General features: G+C 46.7%; 1 protein-coding gene across 1 annotated transcript in view; it reads left to right on the top strand.

Moving 5' to 3' along the window:
• Window positions 1-14,963, top strand: part of TMTC2 (transmembrane O-mannosyltransferase targeting cadherins 2) — a 585,628-nt gene that overhangs the window by 456,586 nt on the left and 114,079 nt on the right. The gene's annotated exons all lie outside the window — the stretch shown is intronic.

Genomic DNA, 14,963 nt, shown 5'->3' with positions numbered 1-14,963 from the left:
AGTTTGCCAAAGTGCTAAAACTGGCGCAGTGGCCCAGTGGGCATCTGGTTTCCTTTGGTAACGTGTTCAGTTCAATGAAATGCCACCCTAAAGCACCTAACTGAAGATCTGCTGTTTGTAGACGATTCTCATGAGCTACCAGTAGGACATATTGGTAGGGTGACCACCCGTCTGTAAATTTAACGGACTGCCCGTAATTTCGCCCTGCGTCCGTTGTCCGTGATGAAAGGCTTAACGGACGGCATTTTAGTCTTTCACCTAAAAGACAACGGAGGCAGGGCGAAATTATGGGCAGATGAGTTTCCCACCTGGATTGAAAGGCAGGGTGTCTCCCGTGCTCTGAGGGAGGGAGGGAGGGGCAGACAGATAAAAAAGAGACCTTCTTGCCAGGGTGTCTCCTTCCCTAAAGAAATGCAAATGTGGGCAACTGGTGAATCTGCAAATGCAAAAGGGGCATGAAAATCTGCATTGACTTTAATCAAAGGAGTCACTTGAAGCTTTCTGATGACAAAGATATTTTCTTTTAGAGAGGTACTGTAATGGTGTTCCAAGGTGCGCTGTGGAGTGTATGCTTTTAATGGACTTTTATTAAAAAAATGTTAGTACTAGGTATAAACTGTATATTATTCAAATCTGTATTTTAGAAGGACTTTTTTTTATTTAACCAAAATGTATTTGCGCATTTTGTAGCAGCCTATATTATGATGTAATTGTATGTTCGATGGCATCTGTCGCTGTAGATACACATGTTGTGCATAGCCCGCCATCTGGTGTTGGGTCGGAGTGTTACAAGTTGTTTTTCTTCGAAGAAGTCTTTCGAGTCACGGGACCGAGGGACTCCTCCTCTTTGTCTCCTCCCGACCGCGTGTAAAACAACGCTGATGGAACGGACCCCGTTCCGTTTCTGTCCTAAATGCCACAACAAATACCCGTATACAGACCAACATTTGGTCTGTAACCTGTGCCTGTCGCCTGAGCACAGTGAAGAGACTTGCGAGGCCTGTCGTGCGTTCCGGTCCCGAAAAACACTCCGTGACCGTCGAGCCAGAAGACTGCAGATGGCGTCCACGCCGACAGCTCACCGAGAGTTCGAGGAACAAGAGGAAGAAGAAACCTTCTCGATCAATGATTCGGACTCCGAAGAATTCGACGACCAAAAAACTGTGAGTAAGACGTCGAAGCCAGCACACAAGAAAAGTGACAAGGCCCAGGGGACGCCACTGCCACCAGGCCATGGCTCGACCCATAAATTCGGTGACCGACCATCGGCACCGAAAAAGGCCGAAATGGTGCCGAGATCGTCCGACTCCGGTCGAGACACCGGCGCACAGCCTTCTCGGGACCGAGAAAGTGCTGCTGAAAAACATCGACGCCGAGATATCGGAGCCGAAACTGCTCGACGCAGAGACAGCGGCACCGAGGAAGATCGACGCCGAGAGGGTTCGACTCCGAAAAAGAAGAAGGTCACTTCGGAGCCGAAAAAGAGTACAGACAGGGTTTCGGTGCAAAAACAACCCGCAACTGACCCACCTACCGGTTCCTATTCAGAGGAGCAATCACTGTCCTCTCAGATGCGAAAGCATAGATTTGAGGAAGAGTTGCAATCCACCGAAGTGGACCACACTCGGAAACGTATTTTTATACAGGAAGGAACAGGGAAAATAAGCACCCTTCCGCCTATTAGGAGAAAAAGGAGACTGGAGTTTCAATCAGATCAAGCACCACAAACAAAAATGGTGAAAAAGGTAACTCCGCCACCCTCTCAAAAGGTAACTCCGCCACCCTCTCCTCCACCGGTAACTAACGTTTTACCGGCACAAACTCCATCACGTTCCCCGGCTCACACCACCATGAGCCAAGGTGATCAGGACCAAGACGCTTGGGACTTATACGACGCCCCAGTGTCGGACAACAGTCCAGAGGCGTACCCTACAAAGCCCTCACCACCGGAAGATAGCACAGCATACTCACAAGTGGTGGCTAGGGCAGCAGAGTTCCACAACGTGTCCCTACACTCAGAACCAGTCGAGGATGACTTCTTATTCAACACCCTCTCCTCCACCCATAGCTCCTACCAAAGCCTGCCTATGCTCCCAGGAATGCTTATGCACGCAAAGGAAATCTTCAAGGAGCCGGTCAAGAGTAGAGCAATAACACCAAGAGTGGAAAAGAAATATAAAGCACCTCCCACAGACCCTGTTTTCATCAGCTCACAGCTGCCACCAGATTCCGTTGTAGTAGGAGCAGCTCGCAAGAGAGCCAACTCCCACACATCTGAGGCTGTTTTAGGGTGCGGGGGGGTCGGGGTATTTTTAGTTTTAGGGGGTGGGGGGGTCAGGTGGTTTAGAGGCGGGGGTGGGGGTATTTTTAGTTTTAGGGGCGGGGTGGGTGGTCCAGGGTATTTTTAGTTTTTGGGTTGGGGTAGTTTAGGTTTTAGGGGTGGTGCGGGTTGGGGTGGTTTTAGGGCTGGGGTCGCAGTAATTTTAGGGGGGTTGGGGGTCAGGGTGGTTTTAGGGGCGGGGTGGGGGTTGGGGTGGTTTTAGGTTTAAGGGGTGGGGGTGGAGGGGTCGGGGTACTGTTTAAGGGTGGGGGTGGGTGGGCCAGCGGGGTCGAATGCAGGAACCATGCATGCCATTCACTAATGCCTTTACCAGGAATGCCTTTACAACGCAAAATCATTGTTTAGGCATTCGTGGTAAAGGCATTAGTGGTAACAACACGGTCATTGTTCCGACCGTGTTGTTTAGGCAAGCGTGGTTCCAGCATGGGTTGTCGCGACATACATTCCTCTATGCCACTGCACTCTATGTCATGCGAGCCTACTCTGCACTCAATGCTACTGCACCATTCTACAATACTGCACTCTCTGCCATTCTATGCCACTCTACTCTGCCCAACGCCACTCTAAACCACTGCACTCTGCACCAATGCACTCTAAACAACTGCACTGCACCCACTGCACTGTACTCTGCACCACTGGGCTCTACTCCACACCACTAGGCCACTAACTTTAGCCATGCTGAACAGCAGCCACTCTGGTGTATAACATGGCTAAAACGCATTGACAAAGCCAATAACTCTTGGTTAGACGAAACCTATTGGCTTTGCCAATGCTTGTTAGTACTATGAGGTACTGAGGTCCCTGAAAGAACTGTGAATGTGTAAATCCTTATTATAAACATGAATTTGACGTCTCGTTAGGGGTAGTAAGCGCTATATAATGAAAATGTCACTTACCCAGTGTACATCTGTTCGTGGCATCAGTCGCTGAAGATTCACATGTTGTGCATAGCCCGCCATCTGGTGTTGGGTCGGAGTGTTACAAGTTGTTTTTCTTCGAAGAAGTCTTTCGAGTCACGGGACCGAGGGACTCCTCCTCTTTGTCTCCATTGCGCATGGGCGTCGACTCCATCTTCAATTGTTTTCTTTCCGCCATCGGGTTCGGACGTGTTCCTTTCGCTCCGGGTTTCGGAACGGAAAGTTAGCTAAATATCGGAAAAATTACGTCGGTATTGTTGCGTTCGGGATCGGCTTAGTTAGAATCGACACCGAATCGAAGAGTGAAGAGCTCCGGTACCCTTCGGGGTAGTTTTCGATCCCCCTTCGGGGCCTGGTCGGCCCGACCGCATGTAAAACAACGCTGATGGAACGGACCCCGTTCCGTTTCTGTCCTAAATGCCACAACAAATACCCGTATACAGACCAACATTTGGTCTGTAACCTGTGCCTGTCGCCTGAGCACAGTGAAGAGACTTGCGAGGCCTGTCGTGCGTTCCTGTCCCGAAAAACACTCCGTGACCGTCGAGCCAGAAGACTGCAGATGGCGTCCACGCCGACAGCTCACCGAGAGTTCGAGGAACAAGAGGAAGAAGAAACCTTCTTGATCAATGATTCGGACTCCGAAGAATTCGACAACCAAAAAACTGTGAGTAAGACGTCGAAGCCAGCACACAAGAAAAGTGACAAGGCCCAGGGGACGCCACTGCCACCAGGCCATGGCTCGACCCATAAATTCGGTGACCGACCATCGGCACCGAAAAAGGCCGAAATGGTGCCGAGATCGTCCGACTCCGGTCGAGACACCGGCGCACAGCCTTCTCGGGACCGAGAAAGTGCTGCTGAAAAACATCGACGCCGAGATATCTGAGCCGAAACTGCTCGACGCAGAGACAGCGGCACCGAGGAAGATCGACGCCGAGAGGGTTCGACTCCGAAAAAGAAGAAGGTCACTTCGGAGCCGAAAAAGAGTACAGACAGGGTTTCGGTGCAAAAACAACCCGCAACCGACCCACCTACCGGTTCCTATTCAGAGGAGCAATCACTGTCCTCTCAGATGCGAAAGCATAGATTTGAGGAAGAGTTGCAATCCACCGAAGTGGACCACACTCAGAAACGTATTTTTATACAGGAAGGAACAGGGAAAATAAGCACCCTTCCCCCTATTAGGAGAAAAAGGAGACTGGAGTTTCAATCAGATCAAGCACCACAAACAAAAATGGTGAAAAAGGTAACTCCGCCACCCTCTCAAAAGGTAACTCCGCCACCCTCTCCTCCACCTGTAACTAACGTTTAACCGGCACAAACTCCATCACATTCCCCGGCTCACACCACCATGAGCCAAGGTGATCAGGACCAAGACGCTTGGGACTTATACGACGCCCCAGTGTCGGACAACAGTCCAGAGGCGTACCCTACAAAGCCCTCACCACTGGAAGATAGCACAGCATACTCACAAGTGGTGGCTAGGGCAGCAGAGTTCCACAACGTGTCCCTACACTCGGAACCAGTCGAGGATGACTTCTTATTCAACACCCTCTCCTCCACCCATAGCTCCTACCAAAGCCTGCCTATGCTCCCAGGAATGCTTCGGCACGCAAAGGAAATCTTCAAGGAGCCGGTCAAGAGTAGAGCAATAACACCAAGAGTGGAAAAGAAATATAAAGCACCTCCCACAGACCCTGTTTTCATCAGCTCACAGCTGCCACCAGATTCCGTTGTAGTAGGAGCAGCTCGCAAGAGAGCCAACTCCCACACATCTGGGGATGCACCGCCCCCAGATAAAGAGAGCCGCAAGTTCGATGCAGCCGTAAAGAGAGTCGCAGTACAAGCTGCAAACCAGTGGCGCATCGCTAACTCTCAAGCACTACTTGCGCGCTATGACAGAGCCCATTGGGACGAGATGCAACACCTCATTGAGCATCTACCCAAAGAGCTACAAAAGAGGGCGAAACAGGTGGTTGAGGAAGGACAGAACATATCTAATTATCAGATACGCTCCTCTATGGATGCAGCGGACACAGCTGCAAGAACAATTAACACATCTGTGACTATCAGAAGGCACGCATGGCTACGAACGTCTGGTTTTAAACCAGAGATTCAGCAGGCAGTGCTCAATATGCCATTCAATGAGAAACAACTGTTCGGACCAGAAGTGGACACGGCGATTGAAAAACTCAAAAAGGACACTGACACTGCTAAAGCCATGGGCGCACTCTACTCCCCGCAGAGCAGAGGCACTTACAGCACATTCCGCAAAACATCCTTTAGAGGGGGGTTTCGGGGTCAAGCCACACAAGCCAGCACCTCACAGGCCACACTGTCCAGCTACCAGGGACAGTACCAAAGGGGAGGCTTTCGGGGCCAATACAGAGGACAATTCCCTAGGAATAGGGGAAAATTTCAAAGCCCCAAAACCCCTACAACCAAACAGTGACTCACATGTCACTCATCCCCTCCACACAACACCAGTGGGGGGAAGAATAGGTCAGTATTACCAAGCATGGGAGGAAATAACTACAGACACTTGGGTCCTAGCAATTATCCAACATAGTTATTGCATAGAATTTCTGCAAATCCCTCCAAACATACCACCAAAAGCACAGAATTTATCAAAACAACATTCAGACCTTCTGGAAATAGAAGTTCAAGCATTATTGCAAAAGAATGCAATAGAACTAGTACCTAAGACACAAATAAACACAGGAGTTTATTCCCTGTACTTCCTAATACCAAAAAAGGACAAAACACTGAGACCAATCCTAGACCTCAGAACACTAAACACCTACATCAAATCAGAACACTTTCACATGGTCACGCTACAAGAAGTGTTACCATTGCTAAAGCAACAGGACTACATGACAACCTTAGATCTCAAAGACGCGTATTTCCACATACCAATACATCCGTCGCACAGGAAATACCTAAGGTTCGTATTCAAGGGAATACATTACCAATTCAAAGTATTGCCCTTCGGTTTAACAACTGCACCAAGAGTCTTCACAAAGTGCCTAGCAGTAGTGGCTGCACACATCAGAAGGCAGCAAATACACGTATTCCCGTATCTAGACGACTGGCTAATCAAGACCGACTCACTGACAAGGTGCTCGCACCACACAGATCAAGTCATGCAAACCCTCTACAAACTCGGTTTCACCATCAACTATGCAAAATCACACATTCTGCCGTGCAAGGTACAACAATACCTAGGTGCCACAATAGATACAACAAAGGGAATAGCCACTCCAAGTCCACAAAGGGTTCAAAATTTCCAAAAGATTATACAACGCATGTATCCAACACAAAAAATACAAGTGAAGATGATATTACAACTACTAGGCATGATGTCCTCATGCATAGCCATTGTCCCACACGCAAGGTTGCACATGCGGCCCTTACAACAGTGCCTAGCATCACAATGGTCTCAAGCACAGGGTCAGCTTCTAGATCTGGTGTTGATAGACCGCCTAACATACCTCTCGCTTCTATGGTGGAACAACATAAATTTAAACAAAGGGCGGCCTTTCCAAGACCCAGTGCCACAATACGTGATAACAGATGCTTCCATGACAGGGTGGGGAGCACACCTCAGTCACCACAGCATACAAGGACAATGGGACGTACATCAAAGAAAGCTGCATATAAATCACCTCGAACTACTAGCAGTTTTCCAAGCATTAAAAGCATTTCAACCACTCATAACTCACAAATACATTCTCGTCAAAACAGACAACATGACAATAATGTATTATCTAAACAAACAGGGGGGGACACACTCGACACAGCTGTGCCTGCTGGCACAAAAAATATGGCAATGGGCAATTCACAACCACATTCGCCTAATAGCACAGTTTATTCCAGGGATCCAGAATCAGCTTGCAGACAATCTCTCTTGATCACCAACAGGTCCACGAGTGGGAAATTCACCCCCAAATTCTAAACACTTACTTCAAACGTTGGGGAACACCTCAAATAGACTTATTTGCAACGAAGGAGAACGCAAAATGCCAAAACTTCGCATCCAGATACCCACACAGGCAGTCTCAAGGCAATGCCCTATGGATGAACTGGTCAGGGATATTTGCGTACGCTTTTCCCCCTCTCCCTCTCCTTCCATATCTAGTAAACAAATTGAGTCAAAACAAACTCAAACTCATACTGATAGCACCAACGTGGGCAAGGCAACCATGGTACACAACACTGCTAGACCTATCAGTAGTACCCCACGTCAAGTTGCCCAACTGGCCAGATCTGTTAACGCAACACAACCAACAGATCAGGCATCCAAAGCCAGCATCGCTGAATCTAGCAATCTGGCTCCTGAAATCCTAGAATTCGGACACTTAAACCTCACACAAGAATGTATGGAAGTCATAAAGCAAGCCAGAAGACCATCCACTAGGCACTGCTATGCAAGCAAATGGAAAAGATTTGTTTGCTATTGCCATCATAATCAAATTCAACCATTACACGCATCTCCAAAAGATGTAGTGGGTTACTTACTACACTTACAAAAAACGAACCTGGCCTTCTCTTCCATTAAGATACACCTAGCAGCAATATCTGCATACCTGCAGATTACCCATTCAACTTCACTATTTAGGATACCTGTCATTAAAGCATTTATGGAAGGCCTCAAAAGAATTATACCACCAAGGACACCACCCGTTCCTTCATGGAACCTTAACATCGTCTTAACCAGGCTCATGGGTCCACCCTTTGAACCTATGCACTCTTGCGAAATACAATTCCTAACCTGGAAAGTTGCATTTCTCATCGCCATCACATCTCTAAGAAGAGTAAGTGAAATTCAGGCGTTTACAATACAAGAACCTTTTATCCAACTACACAAAAATAAAGTAGTCCTAAGGACCAATCCTAAATTTTTGCCAAAGGTTATTTCACCATTCCACCTAAATCAAACGGTAGAGCTACCAGTGTTCTTCCCACAGCCAGATTCCATAGCTGAAAGGGCACTACATACATTAGACGTCAAAAGAGCACTAATGTACTACATCGACAGAACTAAAAGCATCAGGAAAACTAAACAACTGTTTATTGCATTTCAAAAACCTCACGCAGGAAACCCAATCTCGAAACAGGGTATAGCCAGATGGATAGTTAAGTGCATCCAGATCTTCTACCTTAAAGCAAAAAGACAACTGCCCATTACACCAAGGGCACACTCAACCAGAAAGAAAGGCGCTACCATGGCCTTCCTAGGGAATATTCCAATGCACGAAATATGTAAGGCAGCCACATGGTCTACGCCTCACACATTTACCAAGCACTACTGTGTAGACGTGCTATCAGCACAACAAGCCACAGTAGGTCAAGCCGTACTAAGAACCTTATTTCAGACTACTTCCACTCCTACAGGCTGAGCCACCGCTTTTGGGGAGATAACTGCTTACTAGTCTATGCACAACATGTGTATCTACAGCGACAGATGCCATCGAACTGAAAATGTCACTTACCCAGTGTACATCTGTTCGTGGCATCAGTCGCTGAAGATTCACATGTGCCCACCCACCTCCCCGGGAGCCTGTAGCCGTTTGGAAGTTAGCTTCAACTTTGTACATTTGTAAATATATTAAATCTTAGATACGTACATACTTATTCACTCCATTGCATGGGCACTATTACTAACAAACAACTCCTACCTCACCCTCTGCGGGGAAAACAATCGAAGATGGAGTCGACGCCCATGCGCAATGGAGACAAAGAGGAGGAGTCCCTCGGTCCCGTGACTCGAAAGACTTCTTCGAAGAAAAACAACTTGTAACACTCCGACCCAACACCAGATGGCGGGCTATGCACAACATGTGAATCTTCAGCGACTGATGCCACGAACAGATGTACACTGGGTAAGTGACATTTTCATTATATAGCGCTTACTACCCCTAACGAGACGTCAAATTCATGTTTATAATAAGGATTTACACATTCACAGTTCTTTCAGGGACCTCAGTACCTCATAGTACTAACAAGCATTGGCAAAGCCAATAGGTTTCGTCTAACCAAGAGTTATTGGCTTTGTCAATGCGTTTTAGCCATGTTATACACCAGAGTGGCTGCTGTTCAGCATGGCTAAAGTTAGTGGCCTAGTGGTGTGGAGTAGAGCCCAGTGGTGCAGAGTACAGTGCAGTGGGTGCAGTGCAGTTGTTTAGAGTGCATTGGTGCAGAGTGCAGTGGTTTAGAGTGGCGTTGGGCAGAGTAGAGTGGCATAGAATGGCAGAGAGTGCAGTATTGTAGAATGGTGCAGTAGCATTGAGTGCAGAGTAGGCTCGCATGACATAGAGTGCAGTGGCATAGAGGAATGTATGTCGCGACAACCCATGCTGGAACCACGCTTGCCTAAACAACACGGTCGGAACAATGACCGTGTTGTTACCACTAATGCCTTTACCACGAATGCCTAAACAATGATTTTGCGTTGTAAAGGCATTCCTGGTAAAGGCATTAGTGAATGGCATGCATGGTTCCTGCATTCGACCCCGCTGGCCCACCCACCCCCACCCTTAAACAGTACCCCGACCCCTCCACCCCCACCCCTTAAACCTAAAACCAACCCAACCCCCACCCCGCCCCTAAAACCACCCTGACCCCCAACCCCCCTAAAATTACTGCGACCCCAGCCCTAAAACCACCCCAACCCGCACCACCCCTAAAACCTAAACTACCCCAACCCAAAAACTAAAAATACCCTGGACCACCCACCCCGCCCCTAAAACTAAAAATACCCCCACCCCCGCCTCTAAACCACCTGACCCCCCACCCCCTAAAACTAAAAATACCCCGACCCCCCCCCGCACCCTAAAACAGCCTCAGTCCCACCCCACTTACCTGATCACATTGTCCTCCTCAGCCGACTCTCTTCTTCTGTGCCTTAACCACGCATGTGCGTGGTTAAGCACATGCGTGGTTAAGGCACTGAACAAGGAAGTCGTGGTTAACGAAAGCGTTGTTCCGCTTTCGTTGTCCACAACTTCGTTGTTCATGAGTCGCGGTTAAGGCTGCTTACCGGCATAGAGTGGTGCAGAATGGAGAAGTGTAGAGTGGTGCAGAGTATAGTGGCGTAGAGTGCATTGGCATAGAGTGCAGTGGCATGGAGTGGCATTGGGCAGAGTAGAGTGGCATAGAGTGCAGTGGAGTAAAGTGGCATACAATAGAGTGCAGTAGCGGAGAGTGGTGCGGTGGCATAGAGTGCAGAGTAGACTTGCGTGGCAGAGAGCGCAGTGGTGTAGAGTGGAGTAGTGTAGAGTGGTGCAGAGTAGAGTATAGTGCTGTAGAGTGCAGTTGCAGAGAGTGGAGTGATGCACAGTGCAGTGGCATAGAGTGCAGTGGCATAGAATGCAGTGGCACAGAATGCAGTGGCGTAAAGTAGATTGTTTCACAATAGAGTGAAGTGGCTTAGAGTGGTGAGGTGGAGGGTAGAGTGGAGTGGCATAGAGTGTGATGGCATAGAGTAAAGTGGTGTAGAGTGCCGTGGCATAAAGTGCAGAGATGCAGAGTAGATTAGAGTGATGTACATATGTTAAAGAAACACTAAGTATATTTTAACATTTTTTACATTTTGTTTGTGCAATTTACATCCCAAGTATTTTGAAGATTCTATATGTACTTGCCACTTAGGGATAACCCAAATCACTAGTTTGGCTTTTGCTCAATTTCAAAACCATTTAAAGACATGGACAAAGCGGGCAATTGTCCTGCACAACCTTGCAAGGGGTCTGGCCCCTGCTCACTCTTCACAAGCACGAACAGCAGACCATTGCACCAGAAGAGTTTGCCAAGGAGGATGGGTGTTGCTTGTTCAACCACTTTACAGTGCCTCTTCTGTTTCTCTCCTGTGTGCAGAGACAACTCCCAAGGTACCCAATACCTTCCGATAGTCTTGGTAGACCCATCTTGTCTGATTTTAGGAATTGTCCCACATTGCTCTTCTCTTCCTTATGTATCCGGTTTTTAGCAACAACCCTTGGAATCACTTGCCGTGGACCTCCTATTTGGTCTGAATTTCATCTTCCTCTTTTATTATCTTTGGTAGTTTGAACTCCCATTTCTGAGATAAATGTAGAGTCCCAGACATACACTCTAGTGCTGTGAGACTGCAGGCGAGTTGTGGGTACCTCACATCCTGACATTAGGTGCGAGATTGTCACCCACACCATCTGTCCTGCCTCATTATTTATTTTTTTAGGTTGAAAGTCCACAGGCGGTTGGGGTGAGCCAGATTATTTTGTTCAATTTGTTTAAGCTAGCATAAGGTTAGTTACCTTAATGTTTCCCAAACTGTTTGCCAGGGGTTTTAAAATGTACAGAAACATAATCAAAAGTTTGCGGTTACTTTCTCTTCAAGAAAGATTGGGTAGATTTGGGTAGGGGCGATTGCCTTGACACAGTGCTGAAGGGCATTAATTTACTACTAAACAAGGACGTACTGTGAGACCTGAATGTAGCATACCAGGAGGCAATCACAAAAAGACCACAGTGAATAAATAGTGCTATGGTAAAAAAGAGTAAATAAATGCACTGACAACATAGTGAGGCATGGCCTCTCGTGGGTGTGTCTGTAAAACTGACGTTTGATCTTGAATTTTTGTCCTGAATTTTTACCCTTTGTCTTGAACTTTTTAGTCCTGTCCAGAATTTGCCTCAATGCGAGGTGGTCACCCTACATATTGGGTATCCGATGCTCATTTTACGTTTGTTCCTTTATTCATATCGCAGTGGAATGTTAGGCCAAGGTCATAGTCGCGTCATTTGCGACATTATGCAGTTAAGTATAGCTGTCTTGTGAAGATGAATTAGGAAGTAGATTGGGAAAAGGTTCACGGAGGGTTTACAGGAAATTAACAGGAAATGTTATCCGTAAACATAAGTATGGTACCGTGAATGGTGATGTTTTTATTTATGATGATGTAATTCATTTATTTTTTTAACTGTAAGCCCGATGTTCTGTTTGGTTCGAAGCTGATCCACGAAGCCCCAGCATCCTTGTAGCTCAGGACAGAATGAAGACGTCTGGGCTGGATCTGGCCGGATGGCTTCCATCCGGTGGCTCGTGGAAGAGGTACTTCGGCCTGTTGAGTCCTGAGATCCAGAGCGCGTGCTAGTTGCGTGCAGCTGCGGTGTAAGGTCCCCACGCTAATTAATACAGTGTATTGGCGAACGCAGCGCGCCCAGTGAAATGAAGACACGATGCTCCTACAGTGTTGTTTTTGAATGCAAGCACGCTGTACACCATGTGGGAGGAAGTGACATTTATTGGGTATTTACTTGTTTGCTTTCACTGTTAGAGTAGTTAAACGTTTACTTTCAAAGCCATCCCTTTGCAAGACAGCCGATGTTTTTCATAACAAGTTTTCAACAAGAAACTCGGATTGACTGTTAAAAAAAAAAATGAATAGCTTTAAAAAGAGTTCTTTTTAATTAAAAGAAATCTGTGTTCATAGTTATTTATTCAGTTATAATTAGTACAGTGTAGTCCAGTATACTTTAACTCGCACAGGAGGTTGGGTTGCCTACTCTAAATTATTGAAAATGGCTGTAAGCACTGTGACCAACACAAATACTGCAAAATGGCAGATTAATCCTTTCTAGAAAAGGATCATCCCGTGAGTAAAGCGGGGGAGTATTTATCATGCTTATTATTGTGTTTTTCGGCCAACTCTTTATATCTGATTTTTCAAACAGTCCCCATTGCTTAGGTTTTACTTTGCACAATAGAAATGTACCCAGGGCTGGCTTTAGCGCTGGTGGTGCCCGGTGGGACTGTCTTTTTTGGTGCCCCTTCCCCCATGACCTCCTCCTCGGATTCCCTCACTACCACCTGGCAAAAGTGCCACTCATCTCTCCATAGCCCCTTTCTCATATACATTTCATTTGTTTTAAAGCACTAGTAAAGGTTGCTTTACTAATCCACTCAGATCTCCACATATAGTTCTGTTCTTTGAAGCAGGCATATAAACCCTCTGCGCTACTGAATGGCGTCAAAACTGCCACTAGGCAAAACTCCCATCTCTCTCGCTCTTGCTCTCGCTCTCGCTCTCTCATATGAATCACAAGAGGCATAACACTGGACATACAAGGAACTCTGCATCAGGTGCTTTTATATTGTGTGTTATTGCTCAGCATGCCCCTAGAGGTCAGTGCACCCCTCCGGCCCCCGTTTGCAGGTCAGCACCCAGTGCAGCCGCACCCCCGTATGCTGGCCCGGAGTGTACCCCATTCTTTGGCACACATTTACTTTAGCAATGGCAAACCCATTGACTTAAAATAACAAGCATTTGCAATGCTGTGGGTCTTGCATTTGTTCAAGTTAGAGCTATTGGCATTCTAAACTACTAACCGGACTTTTCTTGCCACATAAACTGAAAATAAAAATTAAAACAGTTTCACATAAGCGAGCCGACAGCCGCCATGAGTGTGAAGCAAACACACAAAAGGAAACTGACATTTTCTCGCAGTCAAACCTATTGGCAACAGTGCAATTATCCATGTAACCGACAAAAGTGCAAGGATCCATGTAACAGGGTCAATGTCATGCGAAGCGCACCACTGCAGCCCTGCAAGATCATGCTGCCTATGAAATAAGGAGAAAAAGTAGTCCAGAAAATACATGAAAAACACAGAGCCTCGTATGTTTTCAGTACTTTACTGGTGTGCTTGAGGAGGGCTAAACACTGGAAAAGGCATCACGTATGCATGTCTTTCACTAATGAAATCAAGCAAATTTTAAAAGGCAAGCCCACAAACCAACAAAATGATGGGCTTGACATGGGCGTGGTTAAAAGCCCACCGAGCGATTCCTACAGGGACAGAGCGCTGCGCTCATCCCTAAAAATCATGGTGTGATGAGGGGTGGGGGTTCTGAAGAGATCGGGAGGCATTTCTGCACTTATCCCGCATCCATCCCGTACAAAAAAGTATGCTGAGGTTCCCTTTTTACATACTATTTATCTTCTCTGAGCAGTGGTGTAAATCTGAAGAAAATCCTACCTTCTAGTAAAAAAAAAGTTACCTATTTAAAATTACATTCCTAGGATAGGTTTGGTCACTAAATGAATAGGACATGCCAGGCTTTCCCAAAAAAGGTCGAATGCAGCAGCTTGGTCTGCTGTCTATATAATCCAGTTTTATTTAATCCCGTTGATCAGGGCTTTAGGAAACTCCTGATATTAGTGGAACATAGTTTTGCCAGTTCTTTTTAATCAACATATGGCTTTCTGTAGAAATATATAAGCCTGTGAATCTATGCCGAAGTAGGAGAATTAATTTTACCAAGAAGGAACTTACCCTCTGTTGAACTGGCTAATGCGACCTTTAAGGCAAACACTAATTTTGTATCTCGGTCCTCTGTTGTTTTCTGAACGGTTTGATAAATAGTGTAGGAATCACGGAGTGCATTAATGTTCTCTTCGTTTGCAGAAATGTGTTGCCTTTCTCTGGACCGGTATGTTCAAACATGGGCTTGTTCTCATATTTGAAGGTTAACTTTGTCTTCTCTGTTTGCAGAGAGTGTACTCTTTGCACAGGTGGAGTTGCTAGTACTCTTTGTAACACCATATGCGAGAGCACTACTGAAGTACCATCACAAGTGGGTAATCCTTACTGGCCTTGCACAGGATCCCATTAAAGAATATCTGAAGGCTGGGGCACCACTGGACGGGAGACAGATGTGA

This window comes from Pleurodeles waltl, chromosome 4_1 (assembly GCF_031143425.1).
Source record: "Pleurodeles waltl isolate 20211129_DDA chromosome 4_1, aPleWal1.hap1.20221129, whole genome shotgun sequence".
Classification (NCBI taxonomy): Eukaryota; Metazoa; Chordata; class Amphibia; order Caudata; family Salamandridae; genus Pleurodeles; species Pleurodeles waltl.
Note: the sequence above shows the minus strand (reverse complement) of the source record. Positions and strands in the feature narration are given on the sequence as shown.